Below are 24296 nucleotides of genomic sequence, written 5' to 3'. Positions count from 1 at the left end.
GAGAAAAGGCAGGTTGGATTAATGACCAACTTCCTAACAATAACAGCCTTTATCTAGGAGCTCAAACAGAGACTGGAATGTCTTAACCACACAGCTTCCTGGAACTATTTTTACTTTGTATTTTACAAGACGAGCAACAGCAGAAGCGTCTTAGATAAACAACAATGTTTGGGCTCAGCACATGTCTGAATCTGAACAGCCAGTGGGGCCCTGTGGTCACAAGGCAGATAATAAGGAGACTGCCTCTTTGGTCTGTGGCTTGGGTCTGAAAGGGTCCTACTGTGCACATTCATTCTATAAATATAGACTGATCACCAACTGTGGTCCAGGCATGGTGCGAGGTGCTGTGGATGTAATGAAGAAGAAAGACAGAGTTTCAATCTGTGGAGCTTACAGTCAGGTGAAAGAAAAGCATAAATGAAAATGATATGCACAGATCCTAGTAAATGCAATGATGAATGAAGGTGCCAGGCTACAAGGACAGCAAAAAGAGGGGCATTTAATTTATCCTGGGGTGAGGATGGAAGAGAAGGTATCAGAGGAAGTTCCTGGGGAAGGTAGTCTTAATTGATGTGTAGGACTTAACATGCTGAAGGCTCTTATGTATTTCAATGCATCCCCCCCACACCCCACAACACACATACTTTATTTAAGCATCAGAAACCATCTTTCCCATTTCCTTCACTATCTCTTCCACTGGGTCATCGACAACATGGTAACAAAAAACAAAACAAAAACTACTGTTTCCTCAACCGTCAGTGCCAGAATAATCACTCCTTTTTGCTGTACTGTAATGTAGAAAAGAGCAGACCTGGAGTTTCCTAGCATACCTCCTTTAAAAAAAAATACATCCTGATTAACTTGCCTATTTCTTCCCTCTCCATTGCCTCTGTATTTCTTGGCTTCCCCACACCTGTGACCCAAAGGTCACAGGGTCTGTCACAGCCCAATTCCATTCTCCAGTTGCCTCTTGGTTTTTAACCCCCCTTTTTAAAATCCAAACATTAAACAAATAATAACACCCATGTGTAATTAGCTCTTTAATTGAACAGCACAGAACTGTTAATACGTTGTGCTGTGCCCTGGGATATTAAATGGAATAAAAGAAAAGTACTATATTCGAGGAAACTACAGTCTAACTTGAAATACTACAATGGGATACATTTCACACAGAGATTTTTACTAAGTGACAGTGGAGAGGAGGGAGAAATGAGTTCTTCCTGAGAAGTGTCAGAGAAGTTCTGAGCTGGATCTAAAAAAGAAGCAGGAGGCCAGGTGTGGTGGCTCATGCCTGTAATCCCAGCACTTTGGGAGGCCAAGGAGGGTGGATCACGAGGTCAGCAGATTGAGACCATCCTGGCTAAAATGGTGAAACCCCGTCTCTACTAAAAATACAAAAAATTAGCCGGGCATGGTGGCAGGCACCTGCAGTCCCAGCTACTCGGGAGGCTGAGGCAGGAGATTGGCGTGAACCCAGGAGGCGGAGCTTGCAGTGAGCCGAGATCGCGCCACTGCACTCCAGCCTGGAAGACAGAGCGAGACTCCATCTCAAGAAAAAAAAAAAAAAAAAAAGCAGCAGGAATCCAAAGGACAATACGCATACTATTTATTTATTTATTTTTAGCAGATGTGGGAATATCACCCTCATGCCAAGACTTATCTAAGGCTACAGGTGTGAATAAGGTTCCTGATCTCAAGAAGCTTTCAGCCTAGAAAAGAGGTTTAGAAATATACCCCAATAATGGCAACATATATTGTGCCATGGACAGAGTTACAGAACAAACTGCTAGGGGAGTTCATAGAGAAAATGTTAAAGAGAACATTTCTCACTGGATGTAGTAGGCAGAATTCTAAGGTAGCCTCCTAGATTAACCTTCATGTACACCTTCTGCATAGTCCCTGAGACAGTGGCTATGATGAATTTTACTCCTGTGATTAGGGTATGTGATGTGGCACAGGTGACCTTAAAGTAGGAAGATTAGCTAGGTGGGTCTGACCTAATTACAAGTCTTTTAAAAGCTCACCGTGTTCTCTGACTGGTTGAAGAAGGGAAATCAGAGATATTTAATGAATGAGAGGATTGACATGAGGTTCTCTGTTGATGAGATAAAAGGGACCATGTGGCAAGGATCTGAGAGTGGTCTCCAACAGAGATCTGGCAAAACAATGTAGCTGTGGGATCCTAGTCCTACAGGGACATGAATTCTGCCAACAGCCTGAAGGAGCCTGGGGCAGACCTTTCCCTCGCAGAGCCTCTAGACATCTTGATTTCAGCCTATGACACCACGAGCAGAAAACCCAGCCACACCATGCCAGTTTTCTGACCTACACAACTGTGAGTAAATCAATGGGTGTTGCTTTAAGCTGCAAAATTTGGGCTAATTTGTTACGCAGGAATAGAAAACTGGTATGAGCACTTACAACACTGTGCTCTCATTAGCTATTGACATACTAGTTTCCCCAACTATGGGCTCCTTAGATTTAGGCTCTAATTATCCTTGTAACCTCAGGGCTCTTCATGAGACAGGTACTCCCCAAAACGCCATGGAATAAAAGTTTAAATTAGACACAGGGATGCAGATCAGAACCTGGATAGATTCTGACCATTTCCATTTCTCAAGAATGGGCAGACGGATACTGAGACCAACACCAGGATAAAAGGAGGCAGCCCCTCTTCAGTCCAATGCTCTAAGACCTATTCCAGAGGCAAGGCAAGTAACCCAGGCTCAGCTGTCCCGTCTGCTGCTCCAGCCTTGCTGAGGTGGACTTCCCTCCAAGGAGCATTGTTCATAGAAGTATCATTAACAAGACATTCCTGTGTGACCTGAAGATTGCCATGTTCTAAGTGATGCCACACCCACTCCACATCCAGCTCAGCAGAGGTTTCGGGGTTTATATTGCACTGTATTTTCAATAGCCAAAATAGAAGTCAAGACTTCGGTTTCCTAAGCTGCTAAAATGATGTGGTGGTTAAACTAATTGTGTGCCAGGCGCAGTGGTTCACGCCTGTAGTTCCAGCGCTTTGGGAGGCTGAGGCAGGAGGATCACTTGAGCCCAGTAATTTGAGGTTACAGTGAGCTACGATGGCGCCACTGCACTCCGACCTGGGGGACAAAGCGAGGCTCCACCTCTAATAAAACAAAAATAGAATTGTGTAGCCAACATTTTTGGTGGGCCTGAAAGAATGAGCCTGTGCACTCAGTGCGTACCTGTTGAAGGGATGACCGCAGGGACGACTGAGGACGCTGACACTCACTAGGGCATCCAAGCGCTAACTCGACTCTCACCTACCCTCTCGGTGCAGTGCTATCCTGTTGGAGAAGAGGCCCCTGGGTGGCGGTGCGAAGTAACTCGCCCAAAGTCACCACACGGCCAGCCACTAGCCGGGCGGGGGTCGCCAGAGGTGAGGGCCACGTCAGTCGGTCTTGGGGGCCCGACCGGTGGCTCCTCCACCAGCCCCACGCGGCCTCGGAGTGGGCTACTGGCAGCCCCGGGATTCGAATCCAAGTCCTCGTCCTCGCCCTCGCGCCCTCTCAGGCCTCAGTTTACCCATCTACAAGACGCGTACCCGAGAGCTAGCCCGGGCGCCAGGGGGGCCCCCGGACCGGGGTCTGCAGGCCGGCGGGGTAGGGGCGGGCCAGGTCCCTGCGCGCCCTCCCTCCTCCAGCGCGCCGCCCCGCCCCCCGCGCGAGCCCAACGGCCGAGGCGCGCGCCACCTCGCGGCGGGAGGCGCGGGGGAGGGGCCGGGGAGTCCCCGCCCCGCCCCCCGCCTCAGCAGCCTTCGCCAGCTCGGTGGAGCCCCCCGCCGCCCGCCCGCCGCTCTCCGGAGCCGCCCGCCCGCCCCCTTCCCGCGTCCCCGCTCCCTCCCTGCGTAGCGGAAACATGGCGGCGGGAAGGGAGTGAGCCGCCCCGCGCCCCCGCCGCGCCCGCAGGTAAGCGCCTCGCGGCCGCCTCCGCCCGCCTAAGAGCTTGCGCCCTGAGGGGCCGCCTGGGGCCAGAGGGCGGTGGCGGGACCTGCGCGGCCGCTGCGGCCGCCCCGCCGGGCCGGGTTAGCCTGTCCGTCTGTCTGGCCGGCCTGCCAGTCTGTGGTCCGCGCGGGGCCGGGCCCTCTTTCGGCCGTGTCAGCCGGGTCCCGAGCCCGGAGGCCGTTCTGCATCTGCGGTCGGGCGGGCGGGGCCCACGGTCCGGTCGCGGCCCTGACGCGGCTGGGACGGCCCGGGGGCCCCGGCACGGGAAACCCAAGGCCGGGGGCCCTTTGGAGGGTCGGCGTCAGGGTGGTCAGTGTGGGTCGCCGTGTCCTGGCCGGCGGGTGCGGGTGGGCCGGGGCAGGCTGGCTGGGGGCCGAGGGCCGGGCGGCGGCGCGACCCCGTCTGCGCTGGTCAGTCGGACACCTCCGGCGCCAGAGGTGGGAATGCCTGTGCTTCTGGCCGGCCGGGTCGCGTTCGGGGCAGGCAGGGACAGAGGTCGGCGGGGCGGCGTGGCCCCCACCGAGAGCAGGGGCGCCTAGGGCCCGGAGCTGTCAGCAGCGTCCTGGAGGCTGGGCCCCGGCCGGCCGACTCAGGTGTGCCGCCTGCCCCGGTGCCCCGCCGGAAACGGGCAGGGAGAGCGGCCCCGCACCGAAGTGAGCCAGCGGCCCAGGGGGCCAGACACGTGGGCACAGCTGTGGGCCAGCCCCGAAAGCATCGAAAGGGGTTTCCAGCCGATGGGTGAACTCCGGAATATCTCCTGACTGGAAGGGAATTTAAAAGTCATCTAGGGACTCTTTCTCCCATCCCCTGCCAAAGTATCTTTGAAAATCCCCAAATCCCCCCTGATAATTTGACGAGCCCGTTTGGAACCTCTTCCAGTGTTCCGAAGCGAATGTCTTTAAAGGAAACCCATTCTGTTCCTGGACAGATGTGCTTATAAGTTGAAAGAAACAGCTGGCTCCCATCCTTCCTAGTTCTTTTCCCTTATGGGCAGCTGTTAAGGTATCTGAAGATAGTAACCATGTCCCCTGAGTCTTCACTTCCACTTCCTTCAGTTGTTTCTCATCTGCTGTGGTTCTCTTAAACTGTCCTCTGGATGAGCTTTAGTTTCCCCCATATCACCTTAAAGGAGAGTTTCTTAAAAGTGAGCATGGAGGCAAAACCTACTAAGTTTCTCTACGAAACAGCCCCAAGGATTGACCTGCTTAAATCAAAAGTACTCTAGATTCCCTTCCTCATTTCTGTACTGTATTTTGAACTTAAAAAAAAAAAAAGAAAACATTTAGTAGTGTTTGTTCAAACAAACTAAAAGACATCTTATTTTGTGGAAATTTGGGGGTTTCCTTCCTTTTAAAAAATGTCTATAAACACTTTATCGAATGTGCTAATTAATGTACATCAAAATGTTTTATTAAAGTGTAATGTGCCATGCAAATAGAAGAGCTCTTTTTTTTTTTTTTTTTTTTTTTTTTTTTTTTAAACTCTGAGAAGGATTGAGACCCAGTTTAGTGCCAAACTGCAATTTTAATATTTGGTTGCAGAAGGAAATGCTTTATTACATTGAACTCTTTGCTCTATTTCTAACTGCAAGCAGAAGGCCCAAAGTTACTATGAAAAAGAACACTTTGTGTTGCTTACTTACCAACCTCCTAAACTCTTGCCTAAGCAACTCTGCAGGTTAGTAATGTTTTAAGCCCAGTAGAGATGAGATGGCCTTGTAGATAAAATGCCAAGCTCTTACATCTGGGATCCTGTTTAAGTACTAAGCAAAATTTCACTGTTTTTACAACTTAGACAAGCACATACCAGCAGTCAAAATTGGTTATTTTTGTTCTTATGCCTTCATTTTTTAGATTGGTCAGTAGTTTTGAACTTTGTAGCACATATGTCAAGTTTTGATTTTTGTGCAAATGCTGTTCCCTTTTATGTAAGTTGGGTAAACATTTGCATAGCACTATTCTCAGTGAAACTGTACAGATCCAGAGGAAAGGCCCTGATTCCTTCCTTGCAAAGGACTTGGAGTGAAAGGTAGAGGATACTTAACTGTGAGAAAGAATTGATGTGAATATCTCACTGAAAATTAAAAGACTTAGGCCTGGATGCAGGGGTTCGTGCCTGTAATTCCAGCACTTTGGAAAGGTGAGGCAGGTGACTGAGGCCAGGAGTTCTGGACCAGCCTGGGCAACATAGCAAGACCCTGTCTCTACAAAAAATAAAAATGAAAATATAGCTGGGCATGATGGTGCATGCCTGTAGTCTCAGCTACTCAGGAGGCTGAGGCAGGAGGACCGCTTGAGTCAAGGAGTTTGAGGCTTCAGTGAGCTATGATCACACCATAGCAAGTGACAGAATGAGACCCCCATCTTTTAAAAAAGAAAATTTAAACTTGGTATGTTCTAATCTTCACTGTACACTTATGTACCTACTATGGGTCAAGCACTATGCTATGTACTGTGCTTAGCACAAAGATTTCCAATCTCGTGGAGCTGGTAAATGGATTATCTCAGAATAAAAGGTGAGAACTACACATAGGTGAGATATGGGAGTAAAGGTTGCGAGTAAAGGTTACCCAAAGGTGAGTGCACTTAGACTAGCCTAGGAGTTAAAGGAAGGCTTTGGTAAGAGATGATATCTGACCCAAATCTTAAATGATAGGTAGGAGTAAGCTAGGCAAACATGAGCAGAAAGTGTCCTTCAAACAAAGAAAATAGCTTGAGCAAAGGCATCAATGTGAGAAAAGGAATAGCTTGCGTAGAGAACCACAAACAGTTTGGGACTGCTAGGAATATAACAATAGAGATATAAGTGGTAAGTTATAAGGCTGGAAATACGGGCAGAGGCCATGTCATGGTGGACCTTGTATGCATAAGTATCCTGAAATCAATTCAGTAGGTACTGTGTTTTTTTTTTTTTTTAATTTTTATTTAATTACAGAAAAGTGTCTATCAGACATGGTTGAAGTAACATTTTAAAAATGTGGTCGTAGGGATGAAGAGAAAGAAATGAATCTGAGAAAATGTATAAGGTTTTAATGATTGATTGTATGTGCAGGTGAGAGGGTGAGGAGTCCCGTGTGATGCTCAGGTTTTTGCCTTGGATGATTAATGGTATGTTGGTAATTTTAACTGAGACAGGAAACAATTAATGATGAGTTCATTTCTGGACTTGAAGATTTTGCAATTTCTTGAGTTAGATCAACGAGCAAATATAGTGGAAGTAAGCTGAGAAAAAAAAAGGTGTGGTCAGAAAGTGGAATATCGGAGTTGTCTGATATGGGATTGTTCTAGGTGACAGCGAGGTCTCTATGGGTAGCTAAAATACAGCAGAGGTGAAGGTCAGTAAAGCTGAGTATGACAAGGAATTGCGAGGCTAGTGTATTGAATGAGTCATCTGTGTGGAGAGTGAAGTGATTGAGGATGATGGGATGTGGGGAAGAGAGAAAGATGTGACCCAGGTGCAGTAAAGATAGGGGATTAATCAGGAGGGTGGTAGATGACAGATGAAGAGGTGGGGTAGAGAGTGATATAGCCAGATGGTGCAAACCTCGAAGGAGGAGGGGTTTTTAAACACAGAGTGAGAAGGTAATAGTTTTTTTTTTTTACTTTTCCTTCCTGGAAGCAGAGTTCTGATCTCTTTATCTTTATTTAGTACTCATATTAATCATTCTGTTTGCTCCGAAGAATCTGTTCTTAGTCTTGGAAAGTGGGGGGGCACATACCTCATATTGAATCCTTTCTGCTAATACTTAATGACAAAGGGCAGTGGAGGTTTTTTCCTCTGATGATCATTAGTGGGTGGGTAGGGATCAATCAGATAAAGCAGTGAGGAGATATACCCATGGTTTTCTAGACAGAATATAGTGGAAAGAGCCTAGGCTTTGGAGTTAGAAACACCAAAATTCAGATCTAGACTCTGTCATTTATGAACTTTATGACTGTAAACAAATTATTTAGCCTCTGTGAGCTCAGTGTCCTTATCTGTGAAAAAATTGTACTTCATAGGATATCACAAATATTACATGAAAAAATATATACATACATACCATACACATAAAATCACAAGAAAAGCAATTAGTGATTCATAGATACAAAGTAAATGTTAGTTTCTTTCTTCCTTTCTTTAAGGGGCTTATGCTCTGCTAGCTGAAATAAACCTTTTACATGCTTACCTAAATTATAAAATAGAACATAGTGAGTACTCTAAGGGAGGTAGTAGCAAAGTGATAAAGCAATTCAGAGGAGGGAGCTGTCATTTCTAAACATTTGGAAACAAGGTTGGGCTTCATTTTCAAAATGAATTTTACTTGGGCCATGAACCAATTTCAATAGAGTAAATAATTTAAGTAGAGATATAAAATAGGGAAAGCATAGGGTATGGTATCGTTGTTAAAAATTAACAGCTACTACAGGTTTGAGTATTGTATTTGTATAAGTTAATAGTAGGAAATATGGCTAGAGAGATAGGCTGGGGCCTTGGTATTAAAGATCCGAAACTGTGATGCAGTTTGGAGTTGATTCCGGATACATTAGGGAGCCACACATTGGATGTCCTCTTTCCCTACCTCAGTTTACTATCTGTAAAATATTTAGGCATCAATTCAGGAACTTCAAATTTTTGTTTGCAATAAGCCAAATAAGAAATCCCACACTTGAAAATAAGTTCCTGTGTAGACCAATTTTAGGTTAAAAAAATCTAAGATTTGTTTTGTAGTTGTAGGTTAATCTTTGCAATAATCTTATTTGATTGACAGGCTTAGTGAGGTTAAGAAACATACAAGATCTCACTGGTAGAAAGTGACCAAAGAAGCTCTAATTTCAAATTCTGTCTTTTTCATTCCACCATACTAATTAAGATTTGAAAGGAAACCTGAGTTCCTCAGGGTCACTAAAAATTAACTGCAGAACCCCGGCAGATCACTTTTACTTTGTCGTTTATAAAATGAAGGAAGATGTAGCTGTAAGGTTTAACTAAGATAAGGTGCAAAGTACTTTACATAATGTTGGTCACATATCAGGCCCTCAAATATTGGGTCTTTCTCTCCCCGTCTGTGAATGAGGGAATTTAACCACAGCATTGCAAGGCCTTAGTGTTAACTCTCTAGCCACCAGTAAACTGCTAGAACTAATTACATTTGGCCCTCTGTATCCATGGGTTCTGTATCTGTGTATTCAACCAACTATGGATTGAAAATATGGAAAAAAAGGGATGGTTGCATCTGTACTGAACATGTACAGACTTTTTTCTTGTCATTATTCCCTAAACGATAGTATAACAACTATTTACATAGCACTTGTATTGTGTTAGGTTTTATAAATAATCTAGAGATGTTAAAATGTATAGGAGGATGTGTGTAGATCATATGCAAATATGATTTTATATAGGGACCTGATCATCCCTGGAAATTGGTATCCAAAGGACTGGGGGGCCCTGAAACCTTTTGATAACCTTATAGCCAGATAAACCCAGCAAGACTTATCACCTGTTATCTTTATCCCAGAATCAAACAGTCTGTCTTCCGTACTGTTATTCTTGTTCTGACCTGGCTTCCTTTTACTCTCTTACAGCCCTGCTTTTTTGCTCCTTCCATTTGTTCTCTCAAACTCCTGTTTCCCTGTTTCCTACATTGTTAACCATTTTATTGGATGTCTCTTTGTGTGTCCTGGCCTTAAGTGGAAGCCAGGCTCTCTCCTGAGTCATGGAGAACATACTACTTCCTCTGTAGTCCTTTTAAATGAATGCGACTCATTCTCCTGCACCCCTCCCATCCCAAAGAAGAGAGGTGAGGATAACTGTGTTTTTTTACCCACCGCTATGTCTGGACCATTACTTCTCCATCTTCTTAAAACCCCTGTGCTCTTTGGCTATACACGCCCTTGGTTTCTGATATATTCTTATATAATATCTCTTAAGATGAAAATGCACATAAACTACAATCTAGCAATTCCACTCCTAGGTATATACCCTTTGGAAACTCTCCAATGTATGCATAAAGGGATGTTCAAAAATATTCATGCAACATTGCTACAAGCAAAATTTGAACTAATCTAAATGCCTGTCAATAAAAGAATGAAAATATTGTGGTATATTTACTTAATAGAATTCCATACAATAGTGAAATGAGTGAACTAAATCTATATAGAAACATGAGCAAATCTCACAAATAAGGGGTTGAATGAAAAAGGCGAGTTGCAGAACACATTTATATAAAGCTTAACATGCATGTATTATTTAGGGAGGCATACTTATGTAATAAAGAACTACATGGTAATTATAAATACCAAATTAAGGATAATAGGTGTCTCCAAAGGGTAAGTTGGGGAGAAAAGACCAGGAATAATGCAAAGAAGGGCACACAGGGAGCTTAAATTGAGTTAGTAAATGTTTTTCAATTGAGTTGTGGATATGTGGGTACTATTAATTATTCTTTATGCCTTTTTATATATCTGAACTTTCATTATATGTGTTTTTTGTTTGTTTGTTTTTTGGGACAGAGTCTCACTCTGTCTCGCAGGCTGGAGTGCAGTGGCGCGATATCGGCTCACCGCAGCCTCCAACTCCTGGATTCAAGCAATTCTGCCCCAGCCTCCTGAGAAGCTGGGATTACAGGCATGCACCACCACACTTGGCTAATTTTTGTATTTTTAGTAGAGACGGGGTTTCACCATGTTGGTCAGGCTGGTTTCAAACTCCTGACCATGTGATCTGCCTTGGCCTCCCAAATATATGTATATTTTTAAAGAATAGATAGCATTCCACTCTTGTTATGAGCATAATACAAGGAGGGAGGGGATAGCAGAAGTATAAAGAAATACTAATATTAGGGTGAATCATAAAATTTTTTTTTACCACTAATATTAGAGTGAATCATAAAATTTCTGTTTTTGTAAGTCTAAAGTGATTTTATATAGGCAGATTCAAGTGGCCTATTCAATCTAATTATAACTAATGTTCTGGTTGAAATATATTCAAAATGCACTGGGCGTGGTAACTCACACCTGTAATTCCAGCACTTTGGGAAGCCAGGGTGGTCAAATCTCTTGAGCCCAGGAGATTGAGACCAGCCTGGGCAACTTGGTGAAATCCTGTATCTGCAAAAAATACAAAAATAATCTTGGCATGGTGGAAACATATTCAAAGTACTATGGGAACACTAGGGCAGGAACAACTGATGGCCAAGGCAGAAGGAGGGAAGTGACATTTGGAAAGGTTCCAGAGAGAGAGAATGACATTTGAACTGAATGTTTTTTATTTTTTAAGTTTTTGTGAGAGACAGAGTTTTGCCGGGTGCAATGGCTCACGCCTGTAGTGCCAGCACTTTGGGAGGTTGAGGCGGACAGATCATGAGGTCAGGAGATCGAAACCATACTGGTTAACACGGTGAAACTCCATCTCTACTAAAAATACAAAAAATTAGCCAGGCGTGATGGCAGGTGCTTGTAGTCCCAGCTACTCGGGAGGCTGAGGCAGGAGAATGGTGTGAACCCGGAAGGCGGAGCTTGCAGTGAGCCGAGATCGTGCCAACTGCCCTCCAGCCTGGGCGACAGAGCGAGACTGCATCTCAAAAAAAAAAAAAAAAAAAAAAAGGAAAAAAAGAAACTTTGCTCCGTTGCCCAGGCTGGAGTGCAGTATTGTGATCATAGTTCAAGTAATCCTCCTGCCTCAACCTTCCAAGTAGCTAGGATTGCAGGTGTGTGCTCATGCCCAGATAATTTTTTAAAACTTTTCAAAATTGGGAACGATTGTATGTGGAATTATTTAAAAGAGCAGAAAGAAAAAAAATAGGGGTCTTGCTATGTTGTCAGGCTGTTCTCAAACTCCTAGCCTGAAGTAATCCTCCCACCTCGGCCTTCCAAAGTGCTGGAAATTACAGGCGTAAGCCACCATGCCTGGTTTTAAACTGAATCTTAAAGATTGAGAAGGAATTCACCAGATAGAGGGTGAGGAGATAAAAGAAACCCTTCCAGACAGGAAGAGGTAAAGACCCCTTTTTAGTGGGTGGAATCTGCCAGGTGGAATATGTGGAGGTTAAAGAAACACTAGAGGAAGAGACTAAGGAACAATAATAACAACACATACCTTTATAGTACTTACTAAACAAGCACCAAGTTAAGTAACCTGTGAAAGATCACAGGGATAGCAAGTGGTAGAGCCAGGATTTGAACTCTGGCAGTCTGAGTCTGCAGTCTGTGCTGTTGTCCAGTAAGCTATATTCTGAATCACATTACCATAAGCATAATCAGGAGAAAGTGATGTTTTGGATGCCTAGAGAACAACAGTAAGTTTCAAAAAGATAGGAATAGTCAGCAGTGTGAAAGGCCCTAAAGACATGAAATGGGAATCCTAAAAAGAGAAGATCATTGGATATTTAAAAAAAATAATAATTTTGCTCTAATTTACAGTAAGGAATACCAGGATGATAGAGATATGGATATCTCAGAATAATAGCGATTCAGTCTGTCAGTTTTGTGGGCCAGTGATTATAATTTCTTTTAATTGTGAAGAAGATATAATCAGGGACTGTTAAAAATAGATCATCTCCATATTTAAGTACTTGATATATTAACATGATAGAAAGACTTGATCTTCTGCTATCTATAGTCATCGTTACTCTTAGGTAACTATGATTGATAGGGACAATTTTGTTTATTCTTCTATACTTTCTGGTTTTTATAAAGAAAAAACTTAGCCTGCTAGTTTAGTGGATTTTTCAGAATGGGATGATATTCTAAAGAACAGTAGTAGTTCAATCCCAAATATTTCATAGACAAGAAGGTGAAAGAGACCTTATAAGCTGCATGGTATGTGGAAAGAGTTATATGGCTTGGTGATTAAGAGTCCTGATTCAAGTCCCAGTTTGCCACTCACTGGCTCTGTGGTTTGGGCAAGGAGTTGCAGTGAATGATTTCTAAGATCTCTTCTAACTGTCAAGTTCTGTAACTGTTAAGTCATTTATTCAGTAAAGAAACTGAGGCCTAAAGAAGGGACTTGTTTGTCCAGGGCCAAAAACCGGAATCTGGTTCTCTTGACTCTTGGTCCTGGATATCTGATGGAAGAATCATCAAACATTGGAGGAGCTGCCATGTATTAGACATGTACTAGGTGCTTGAAAAAACAAAAGGCATGTGAAATTGTTTCAGAATTCATTTGTCCAATTTGTGAAAGTAACAATCAGCATCTTCTGTGTTTGTTTATACATATGTTGCCTTATTCCAAAATGTATTTAAAGCAGACCTACTCTATATAAGGTACTGTACTAAGAAAGGAAATAACCCTTTTTTAGTATCTGTCAGATACGTTGAAATATATAGACATGTTATTTTTACCCACCTGCATATAGGTATTATCACCTCTATTTTATACATAAAGAAATTGAGACTTAGAGATAGCTGGCCAAGATTATGCAGTTTATAAGTGATAGGACTCGGTTTCAAGCCCAGACCAGCCTGACTTCAACCACAGTCTTCTTTTCATTTCACCATGTATGTGCCCCACAGCAGTGTTATATAATTCTGAGACTTTATCAGTACAGGAGGCAAGGTTTACCTGCAGGAATTGACACATATATTTTTGTCTGAATATATCTTCTATCTCACCAAACAATGTAGGCAAACAAAAGATCCCTGGATAGAAGAATGAAATGGTTTAGCAAATCAGAGTCATAATTATTTTTTAATTTGAGCATATATATGACTAGATTCCTTGTTAGGATCAGTGCTCATATTTTAATAAATCGTAACATTTCTGTACCCCTTCAACCTTTGGTTTGCATCCACTTTCTACTTTTCAACATTTACCAGCTACATACTAAGGATAAAAAGGTGCACTTTGGGAGGCCGAGGCGGGCAGATCACGAGGTCAGGAGATGGAGACCATCCTGGCTAACACGGTGAAACCCCGTCTCTATAAAAAAAAAAAAAAAAAATTAGCCGGACGTGGTGGCGGGTGCCTGTAGTCCCAGCTACTCAGGAGGCTGAGTCAGGAGAATGGCGTGAACCTGGGAGGCAGAGCTTTCAGTGAGCCGAGATCACACCACTGCACTCCAGCCTGGGCGACAGAGCAAGACTCCGTCTCAAAAAAAAAAAAAAAAAAAGATATGGTTTCTTCCCTCAGTGGGTTTTACTATTTAGGTGACAGGTGTAATAACTTTACCTAAGCTCTCTTCCTCCCCAAAAGCCATAACCTGAGTCTAATCATGAGAAAACATCAGATAATCCCAACTGAGGTACGTTTTATAAAATTTCTTTTTTTTTTTTTTGAGACAGAGTCTCGCACTATCACCCTGGCTGGTGTGCAGTATGTGTGACCTCAGCTCGCTGTAACCTCCACCTCCTGGTTCAAGCGATTCTCCTGCCTCAGCCTCCTGAGTAGCTAGGATTACAGGTGCCCACCACCACGCCCGGCTAATTTTTTGTATTTTTAGTGGAGACCGGGTTTCACTATATTGGCCGGGCTGTTCTTGAGCTCCTGACCTCATGATCCACCTGCCTCTGCTTCCCAAAGTGCTGGGATTACAGGCATGAGCCACCACGCCCAGCCTATAAAATTTCTAATACTCTACAAAACTGTTAAAGTCATCAATCAAACAAGGAAAGTCTGAGAAAGTGTCAGCCAAGAAGAGGCTAAGAAGACATAGTGACTAAATATAATGTAGCATAGTATACTGGATGGGGGTCCTGTCACAGAAAAGTAATCTTAAGTAAACATTAAGGAAGTCTGAATAAAGTGTGGACTTCAGTTAATAAGATATCAGTATTGGTTCATTAATTGTAACTGTCTTAATTTTATTTAATAATTGTCTTAATTTAATACTTAATTTAGGAGAGCTAAATAATTAAACATGAGGCCAAAGTACATAAGAAAGCAGCAGTCTTTTATTGCAAATATGCACACACTCTCGGGCGAGGTTCTCCGGTCCTCAGGTATGGGGCCAGGGAAGTCGCGCTGGGGCTCTCGGGTGAGGTTCTCCGGTCCACAAGTAGGAGGGGCTGAAGAAGTCACGCCGGCTCCTGCCGGCAGCGGACTTTTATGCATTGGTACTGGAAGGGGGAGAGCAGTGGGCGGGATAAGGGCGTGATAGGGGCGTCTCCATAGGCGTGGCAGGGTAAGTTTCCATCTCTTCGGATTGACATCACCTGGTGCATGCTCGGTTGATCTGCATCTTCCTGAGTGTGGGCTGCATTTTCCCGTGTGTGGGAAAGTTGGTGAGGAAGAAACCGGAAGCAACGTGGATTGGGCCTTCTTGTTCACCTTCCTCCATCTTGTCCTTTCTCCCTCACCCAAACAGTAACAAATACACCATACTAATGTAAAATGTTAGTAATAGGGGAAATGGTACAGGGTTTGGGAACTATCTGCAGTTTTTCTCTAAGTCTAAAACTGTTCTCATAGAAAAAGTTTATTTTTAAAAAGTTATAATAAAATTAGAGTAAGTTTAGATGTTATTTCTTTGAGATTTAATTAAAACCCATTTCTTCATAAAATGATGTGCGTAATTTAGTTGACTCATTTGATGCGACTGACAAACTGCAGTCTGTTGATAGATGCATTTGCCAGAATGTATACTAGGTGGATGTCATATGAACTTTTTCTGCCTCAGTCTCTTATGCATATAGTGTCAAAAACATGCCAAGTCCTAGTAATAGTGAATCGCAGTACAAAATAGACCACAGTTTGATCAGCCGTCTCGTAGCACATTTTAAAGATGGCCAACCTCTCAACATGGTATATAGAATTCTGTACTGTTCTGTTCTCAACTTTGATCCAGTCAATTCTGTGTTTTAGGGACTATCATTTGTGCCATTCCCACAAACCAATTTCTAATCATATGAGGTTCTTTAATTTGCAAGCAATAATAATCTACTCTGGTTAACTTTGTCTGTAGCAGAGTCCTAAACCTTGTTGAATATCAGAATCACCTGGAGATATTTTTAAAATTAAAAGTATCATGTGCCTATACACCATGGAATACTATGCAGCCATAAAAAAGGATGAGTTTGTGTCCTTTGTAGTGACATGGATGCAGCTGGAAACCATCACTCTCAGCAAACTATCACAAGAACAGAACACCAAACACCACATGTTCTCACTCATAGGTGGGAATTGAACAATGAGATCACTTGGACACAGGAAGGGGAACATCACACACACCAGGGCCTATTGTGGGGAGGGAGGAGGGGGGAGGGATAGCATTAGGAGATATACCTAATGTAAATGACGAGTTAATGGGTGCAGCACACCAACATGGCACATGTATGCATATGTAACAAATCTGCACGTTGTGCACATGTACTCTAGAACTTAAAGTATAATTAAAAAAAAATAAAAGAGATAGGGTACAAGAAATCTTCAAGTGTGAAAATCCTGATAGAATAAAAATAACTGTTACAACAACAACAACAAAAAAGGGTATTATTTGGAGTGGAATATTTTATTCTATTATTCTATACTAACTTATGCCAATAAACTGTCTACATTTATCAAAATAACTGAAAAAAAAAAGTACCATGTGCCAAAAAAATTATATTGAATTGGGATCTCTAAGGGGATAGAACATAGGAATTAATATTTTCTAAAAGCTCTTTAAGTAATTCTGATACTTACTTGTTGTTGCCAGTTTCAGTGAACAGCCCCCTAATTCATCTATTTGTTCAGGCCTAAAAACTGGGAATAGTTTCTTTAATTTTTTTTTTTTTTTTTTTTTTTAAGAAATAGGGTTTTGCTTTGTTGCTCAGGCTGGAGTGCAGTGACGCGATCATAGCTCACTGCTGCCTTGAACTCCCGGGCTCAGGGGATCCTCTTCCCTCATCTTTCTGAGTAGGTAAGACTACAGGCGTGTGCTGTGGAACCCAGCTAATTTTTAAATTTTTGTTTTATAGGGATAGGGTTTTGCCATCTTGCCCAAGCTAGTCTTGAACTCCTGGGCTCCAGTGATCCTCCTGCCTCAGCCTCCTGAAGTGCTGGGATGGTGCCTGGCTGGGAATCATTTGTTAAATTATCTTTTCTCCATTTTTAGTTCATTGCTGATACCCCTTAGGACTATATGCTAAATAGCTAATGAATCTTTCCACCCCTCCCCATCACCACTTCCTTTATTCTAGTCTAGGCCACCATAGTTCTTCTTTTGGACCATTATATCAACCCCCTAAATGGCTTTCGTTTGTTTACTTTTGTACCCTATCCTCCACCAATATGGTCACTACAGATCATATTATCTCTGCCTAAAATCCTTCAGTAGCTTTCCATTGCTTTGGATATACAAATGATATTTTTCCTTGTGGTCTACATGATATGGAGACTACCTTCTTAGCCTCACGTAGTGCCACCATCCCCTAGCTAAGTTCTAGTTACATTGGCCCCCATCTAATTTCCTGAAGATATGAAGCTCTTTCCTGTCTCTCAGACTTGGCACATACTGTTTCATCTGCCTGGGAGAGTCTTCCCCTGACTTTTGATTAATTTTTTTTTTTTTTTTTGAGAAGGAGTCTCGCTCTGTCGCCCAGGCTGGAGTGCAGTGGCGCGATCTCGGCTCACTGCAAGCTCCGCCTCCCAGGTTCACACCATTCTCCTGCCTCAGCCTCCCGAGTAGCTGGGACTACAGGCGCCTGCCACCAAGCCCGGCTAATTTTTTGTATTTTTGGTAGAGATGGGGTTTCACCGTGTTAGCCAGGATGGTCTGGATCTCCTGACCTCGTGATTCGCCCATCTCGGCCTCCCAAAGTGCTGGGATTACAGGCTTGAGCCACCGGGCCCGGCCTTGATTCATTCTTAAACATTACCTCCTCATAGAGACCATACTGACTGCCCTTCCACAGTCACTCTGTTTATTCTATTATAACACTTAATCACAATATGTAATTATTTATTTGCTTGTTAAATTCCATGAGGGCATGAGGGCAGGGGTCTTGCCAATCTTACTCTTTTTTTTTTTAATTATACTTTAAGTTCTAGGGTACATGTGCACAACTTGCAGGTTTGTTACATTTGTATACATGTGCCATGTTGGTTTGCTGCACCCATTAACTCGTCATTTATATTAGGTATTTCTTCTAATGCTATCCCTCCCCCACCCCCCGACCCTCTGATAGGCCCTGGTGTGTGATGTTCTCCTCCCTGTGTCCAGGTGTTCTCATTGTTCAGTTCCCACCTATGAGTGAGAACATGCGGTGTTTGGTTTTCTGTCCTTGTGATAGTTTGCTGACAATGATGGTTTCTAGCTTCATCCATGTCCCTACAAAGGTCATGAACTCATCCTTTTTCATGGCTACATAGTGTTCCATAGTGTATATGTATGACATTTTCTTAATCTAGTCTGTCATTGATGGACATTGGGTTGGTTCCAAGTCTTTGCTATTGTGAATAGTGTCGCATTGCCAATCTTATTCTTACATCTGACTCCTATCACAGTGCATGGCATATAATGGCATTCATTAAAAAGTTAAATGAATGAATGAATCTTTTTTTTTTTTTTTTTTTTGGTAGAGGGTTGGAGTTTTGCCTAGGCTGGAGTGCAATGGCACAATCTTGGCTCACTGCAACCTCCACCTCCTGGGTTTAAAGCGATTCTCCTGCCTCAGCCTCCCAAGTAGCTGGGATTACAGGCATGTGCCATCATGCCTAGCCAGTTTTTGTGTTTTTATTAGAGATAGGGTTTCACTGTGTTGGTCAGGCTGGTTTCGAACTCCTGACCTCAGGTGATCCACCTATCTTGGCCTCTGAATGAATGAATCTTAACTGCCACCAACCTGGTCCAAGCTTCTATCATCTCTCTTCTGAATTGCTATAGTTGCATCCAAACAGTTTGCCTGCAACTGCTGTGGGTCCCCTTCAGTCATTTTCCATGTTGCTTTCAGGGTTAAATATTTAAAATTTTAAGTCTGATGTTTATACTATTCTCCCTACCTTCCTTTTTTTTTTTTTTCCCGAGTCAGGATCTTGCTCTGTCACCCAGGCTTGAGTGCAGTGACGTGATCACGGCTCACTGCAGCCTCCTGAGTAGCTAGAACCACAGGTGCGCACCACCACACCCAGCTAATTTTTTTTTTTTTTATTTTGTAGAAATGGGGTCTCACCATGTTGCCAGGGCTAATCTTGAACTCCTAGGCTTAAGTGATCCGCCCATCTTAGCCTCCCAAAGTGCTGGGATTACAGGCGTGAGCCACCGTGCTTGGCTCCTTACATTCTTTATATGCTTCCTGCTTGTCTTAATGTAGCTTATAGAATGTTTTCTTTAATTATTTTTTAAATTGTGGTAAAATATATGTAACATAAAATTTACCATTTCAACCATTTTTAACAGTACTAAATATAGTCACATTGCTGCGCAACCATCATCACCATCCATCTCCAGAACTTGTTTCATTTTGTTAAACTGAAACTCTATCCATTAAACGATAATTATACCTTGTGGAGTCCCAGTAAGCAAGCAGCAATGAGGAAGGAGCCATAGGTAGGGGAGAACAATGAACAATTGTTCTGAGAGACGGCTAATCACAACCAACCACTGGCACAACTACCTTGTCCTCATAGCCCCCTCCAGTCCTCATAGCCCCCTGTAAAAACTTCCCTCCAGTCCTTTCCTGTTTGTAGACAGCACCTTCTCTGCTGTGCTGCCTGTTGCACCCTTGCAACATATTTTCATACTTTCTCTAATAAATCTGCCTTTTTTTTTTTTTGAGACAGAGTCTTGCACTGTCGCCCGGGCAGGAGTGCAGTGGCCCAATCTCAGCTCACCAGCTCACTGCAACCTCTGCCTCCAGGGTTCACAGGATTCTCCTGCCTCAGCCTCCTGAGTAGCTAGGATTACAGGTGCACACCACCATGCCTGGTTAATTTTTTGTATTTTTAGTAGAGATGGGGTTTTACTATGTTGGCCAGACTGCTCTCGAACTCCTGACCTCATCATCTGCCCACCTCAGCTTCCCAAAGTGCTAGGATTACAGGCATGAGCCACTGCGCCCAGCCAAATCTGCCTTTCTTTACCTGTAACTGTCTTGGTAAATTTCTTTACCACTTGCGACATAGGCCCCAGCTAGTTGCACCCATGGCATACATTCCTCCCTCCCTCCAACTCCTGGCAACCACCATTCTACTTTCTGTCTCTATGAATTTGACTGTAATTCTCCAACTTCATGTGAGTGGAATCATACAATGTTTTCGCTCTTGTCACTGGCTTGTATCACTCAGCATGTCTTCAAGGTTCATCTGTGTTGTAGCCTGTGTCAGAATTTCCTTTCTTTTAAAATTAAAGACTCAATAATATAATTTTTACATTAAATTTGAACAGAGTGACCATGGAAGGGCAGTTGGGGAGTGCTCTACGAGGAGGTGATTTTTTAGCTGAGAAAAAATAAACCAAAAGTCAAAGGAAGACACTGCCAGGCAGAGCAAACAGCATGTGGCAAGTCTCAGAGACAGGAAAGAGCCTCATATATTCAAGAATCAAAAAGGGAGCCAGTGTGACTGGAACTTAGCTAGGGGATTATGGCACCATATGAGGCTCAGAAGGTAGGCTTCATGTCATGTAGACCACAAGGGAAAATATCATTTGTATATCAGTGCAATGGAAAGCCACTGAAGGATTTTAAACCAGCAGAGCTAACATGATCTGTGGTGAGAGTGTTGGTGGGGGATGGGGAATGCAGAACTATCTGCTTTCTATGCATCAGCCTTTTAGTTCTGTGGGCTAGTCATGCCCCATCCCACCTTAGGGTTTTTTCTTATGATTGTTCCTTCTGCCTAGAATGCTCTCTCCCCTTCCTTGTCTATTCATTGTTTAGATTTCAGCGGAGACATAACTTCCTTAGGGAATCCTTCCTTAATCTCCCAGAATCTATTTAAAATAATCTCCATGTTGCACATTTCATAGTACCTTGTGAGTTTGCTTTGTAGTACTTATAGTAGTTTTTTAAATGAAGCCATATTTGTATTTTTGGGTTGATTAATACATGTCAGAATAGCAGGGACCATGTCTTCTGTTCAATATTGTATTCCGAGCACCTAGTATTTAAGTAGGTATTTCAGTAAATAATGTAACATATATAATAAGTAATATTAATATTTGTTGACTAAATGAATTTGAGTCTGGACCTTGATGGCTTAATGTCTTTCTAAAAATCTACTTCCATATCTAAGCCTTTCTTGACTACTTTCGCCTTTTTCTGTGAGCTTAAAAGTCTTTATTCATTGTTTGCCAGATGCTAAACATTTACAGAAGTAATCCTTATGTCATCTGAAATTTTCTTTTTTTTTTCATATTGCTTATGTTTTATATTTGCTAGTTGGTCTTTTCACTCTAAACAGCCACTAGAGTTATTTTTCTAACTTTCTAAGTTACAAATCTCATCATTTGCAGAAATTCTAGTGCATTTATCATCCCTTAAATGATATGTGGTGAAAGGAAAGTTTTATTTTCTGTTTGTCTCAGACTAATAATTTTGTAAGTGTAATAAAAATGAATTATTAGAAAGATGGAATTTTTGAAAAGATGAAGTGTAAACCTCAAAATCTTACTAGATTTAATGTCATAAAATTATTCTGTTAAATTGCTATAGGAAATTTCCAAGTATTTACTCTAAATTCTGTACTTTTCGCAAACAGGAAACAAACATTTTGCTGATGAAGACCACACATTGAATAGTAGCACCACTTAAGGTTTCTGTGCAGGGATACCAGGAGGTTCAGGGTGAGGCAGGGTGGACTCTGCCTCCTTGCTCCCCTTTCACCAGATAAGCTCTGTCTTTATTATTGTTGTATTTTACCTAACAATTTGTTTGCAGATGGTTCTTTGACCAAAAAAGGCTTAAAAACCGCTAGTCTGCCTGGCGTTTTAGAATGGCATTTAACATTCTTCATCATCTGATTGCAGCCCAGTTTTCTAATTCAGTCACTGCTTCTTGCTGTAGATCCTATTCTTGAACCACGTGTCGTTTTCCATAGGCCATCATACAAGCCCTTTTACTACTTATTACTTTTCTACTTTCCTTTACTTAGAATTGACTAAACTTTCCTCTCTGGGTTATGATGCATTCTCCAAGTTCTAATTGAAAAGTCACCTCCTGTGTGAAGCCTCTTCAATTCCTTTGGATGGAATTGGTCACTACTTTTAACATACCTGTGGTAACTATATACTACATTCTGTTAATCGTTAATGTATTTGCTTGTCTTTCTCATATAACATGGTTCTAGTCCTGTCTGTCTTTATATTCCCTAGCGCAGGGACTGGCACATACTCAATAAATGTTGATTGGATAAATTGGGAAAGTCATCAGTATTTGTACCTATCTCAGATATAAAAATGGAAGCTTTTTACTTGGTTTCAGGCAAACTATATGACTGCCTCCTTGCTCACTTCTCCTCACTTTGGGGACCTATCCCTGGATATTGAATATGATATATATACAAAGAGTGAAGTATGTGTCTTAGAAAATGCAAGTAATGAACCTCCTACCCAGGTTCTTGTGTAAACTTGCATTAAAGCTCTGTGTGTGTTGGAAGGTGCACTGAGAAAGTTAAAAGTGGATTATTAATGAAATTGTTTTGATTTAAAAATTTGGAATCTGATCCTTTAAATAGCACCCTTGTTTTGTTTTATTTTAATTGAATTTGTCCTTTCAGTTTTATGAGTGACCTTTAAGTTATCTCTTATTGCCAAGAAAAACTGCCCTCTGGAAAAAGTATAAGATTTAGGGTCACATGACCAAGATATTCTAATCCTAAATCCAGTGATTACTAGCTGTGTGACCTTTACAAGTCATATAAACTCTCTAAATCTTGTTTTCTTCATTTGTAATAAAGGGACAACTGACATTTGTCCTATGTACCCTACAGAATTGTGAGGGCCAAATGAAGGGAATGAAAGTACTGGTAAACCCCAGAAACAGCAAATACACATAAACCTTACAACAGAAATTGTGCTGTTTACTACCAGCTCTATGACTTCACACCAGTTAAATTATTTGTACCTCAGTTTATTCGCCTATAAAATGAGAATATTAATACCTGTATCATTGGGTTTATTGTGAGAATTAAGTTATTTATAAAAAAGTGTCTAGTAGATTGACCTGAGTGTGTGATTATCAGTCAATTTCCCTTTGCATTAGCATCATACCCTTTTCTAGCCTCCACCCTGAGTTAGGGTTTAATAGTAATAATTATAAGAAATGATAGTAATTGGAGATTATTTACTAAACACTAGTGTATGCTTAACTCTATGCTAGTTGCTATAGGGAAAATGGAGATACAGTAATCACTAATCCCTTACATTTCATTTCAGCTATTCAGTATTTAGCACTCACCATGTGTTAGATATAGGGGATAAAGAAATCAACACGAAGCAGCATTACCCCTCAAGGCTCATAATCTAGTAGAGGAATCAGACACAAATAAACTATAATATGGTATAGCACAATAATATAAATGTATACACTTCATGGAAGCGATAATGATTTTATCTGAGAGTATGAGGAAAGCCTCTATTCTATGCGAATTGGGTTTTAAAGGATGAGTAGAAATTTTTTAGGTTGGCTGAGGAGGTGAAAGAGGGGGCATCCAGATGGAAGGAATCAGCATATGCAGTGTTTGGAACTGTATAAATCGTTTATTACTGCTGTGTATTAAGGTTAAGAAGAGCTGACTAGAGGTGAGGCTGAAGAGTAGACAAGGGCTGGATCATCCGAGGATGATTTTTGTACCGTACTGAGGAATTTAAATGTCATTCTGTAGGCAAGAGGAGTCAGTGAAGGGTTTTAAGCAGAAAACAAAGACTATCCCTTGGGTGTTGTAGGAAAACCACTTTGATGGCCTTGCATATCACAGACCAGGGAGCTTTATAGATTACCCAAATGTTTTTATCTAATTCTCACAACAGGTCTTTGAAAGTTGGCAAGGCAGGAATTAATCCCATCTAATATATGATATATGAACCATTGAGAATTAAAGATGGCACTGGAAATTAGCTGGCGTCATATACAATCAGTACTTATTGAGCAGGGATTAAACCTAGGCCTTTTCCAAATCTAGTTTTATTTTTACAATATATTGAAAGATACGGTCCCTGCCCTAAATGAAATTTAACACTTGTCAGGGATGATTGAGGGATAATTTTCCTTAAAAAAAAAAAAAAAGATAAAATCATGACTTTCACACAAATATAGAATGAACAAAATTTTAACTTGTTAATGCATGTGGGAAACAGAAATATAGTACAAAGATGGCTCAGAGAGGACCCAAAGTACCGTATGTTTATTGTCAGGAAATGCTGAACTTAATTCACAAATGGTGACAAAACTCGTTAATACCCATAGGACAGTTATCAGTTGCATTACCTGGGCA

The 24296-nt window shown here is 42.0% G+C and overlaps 1 protein-coding gene across 4 annotated transcripts in view; it reads left to right on the top strand.

The window, feature by feature from the left end:
- Positions 1-3685: 3685 nt before the first annotated feature.
- SCMH1 (Scm polycomb group protein homolog 1) overlaps positions 3686-24296 on the top strand; it is a 221711-nt gene continuing 201100 nt past the window's right edge. For 3 of the 4 annotated variants that reach the window (XM_050798501.1, XM_050798428.1, XM_050798387.1), the window contains exon 1: positions 3686-3932. The gene's annotated coding sequence lies outside the window, so the exon portion shown is untranslated. The remainder of the gene's footprint in view (positions 3933-24296) is intronic. The other variant, XM_050798479.1, reaches the window with a different exon arrangement.

Source organism: Macaca thibetana, chromosome 1 (assembly GCF_024542745.1).
Source record: "Macaca thibetana thibetana isolate TM-01 chromosome 1, ASM2454274v1, whole genome shotgun sequence".
In the NCBI taxonomy this organism is placed as follows: domain Eukaryota; kingdom Metazoa; phylum Chordata; class Mammalia; order Primates; family Cercopithecidae; genus Macaca; species Macaca thibetana.
The sequence above is the reverse complement of the archived record's forward strand: the minus strand, read 5'-3'. Positions and strand labels throughout refer to the sequence as shown.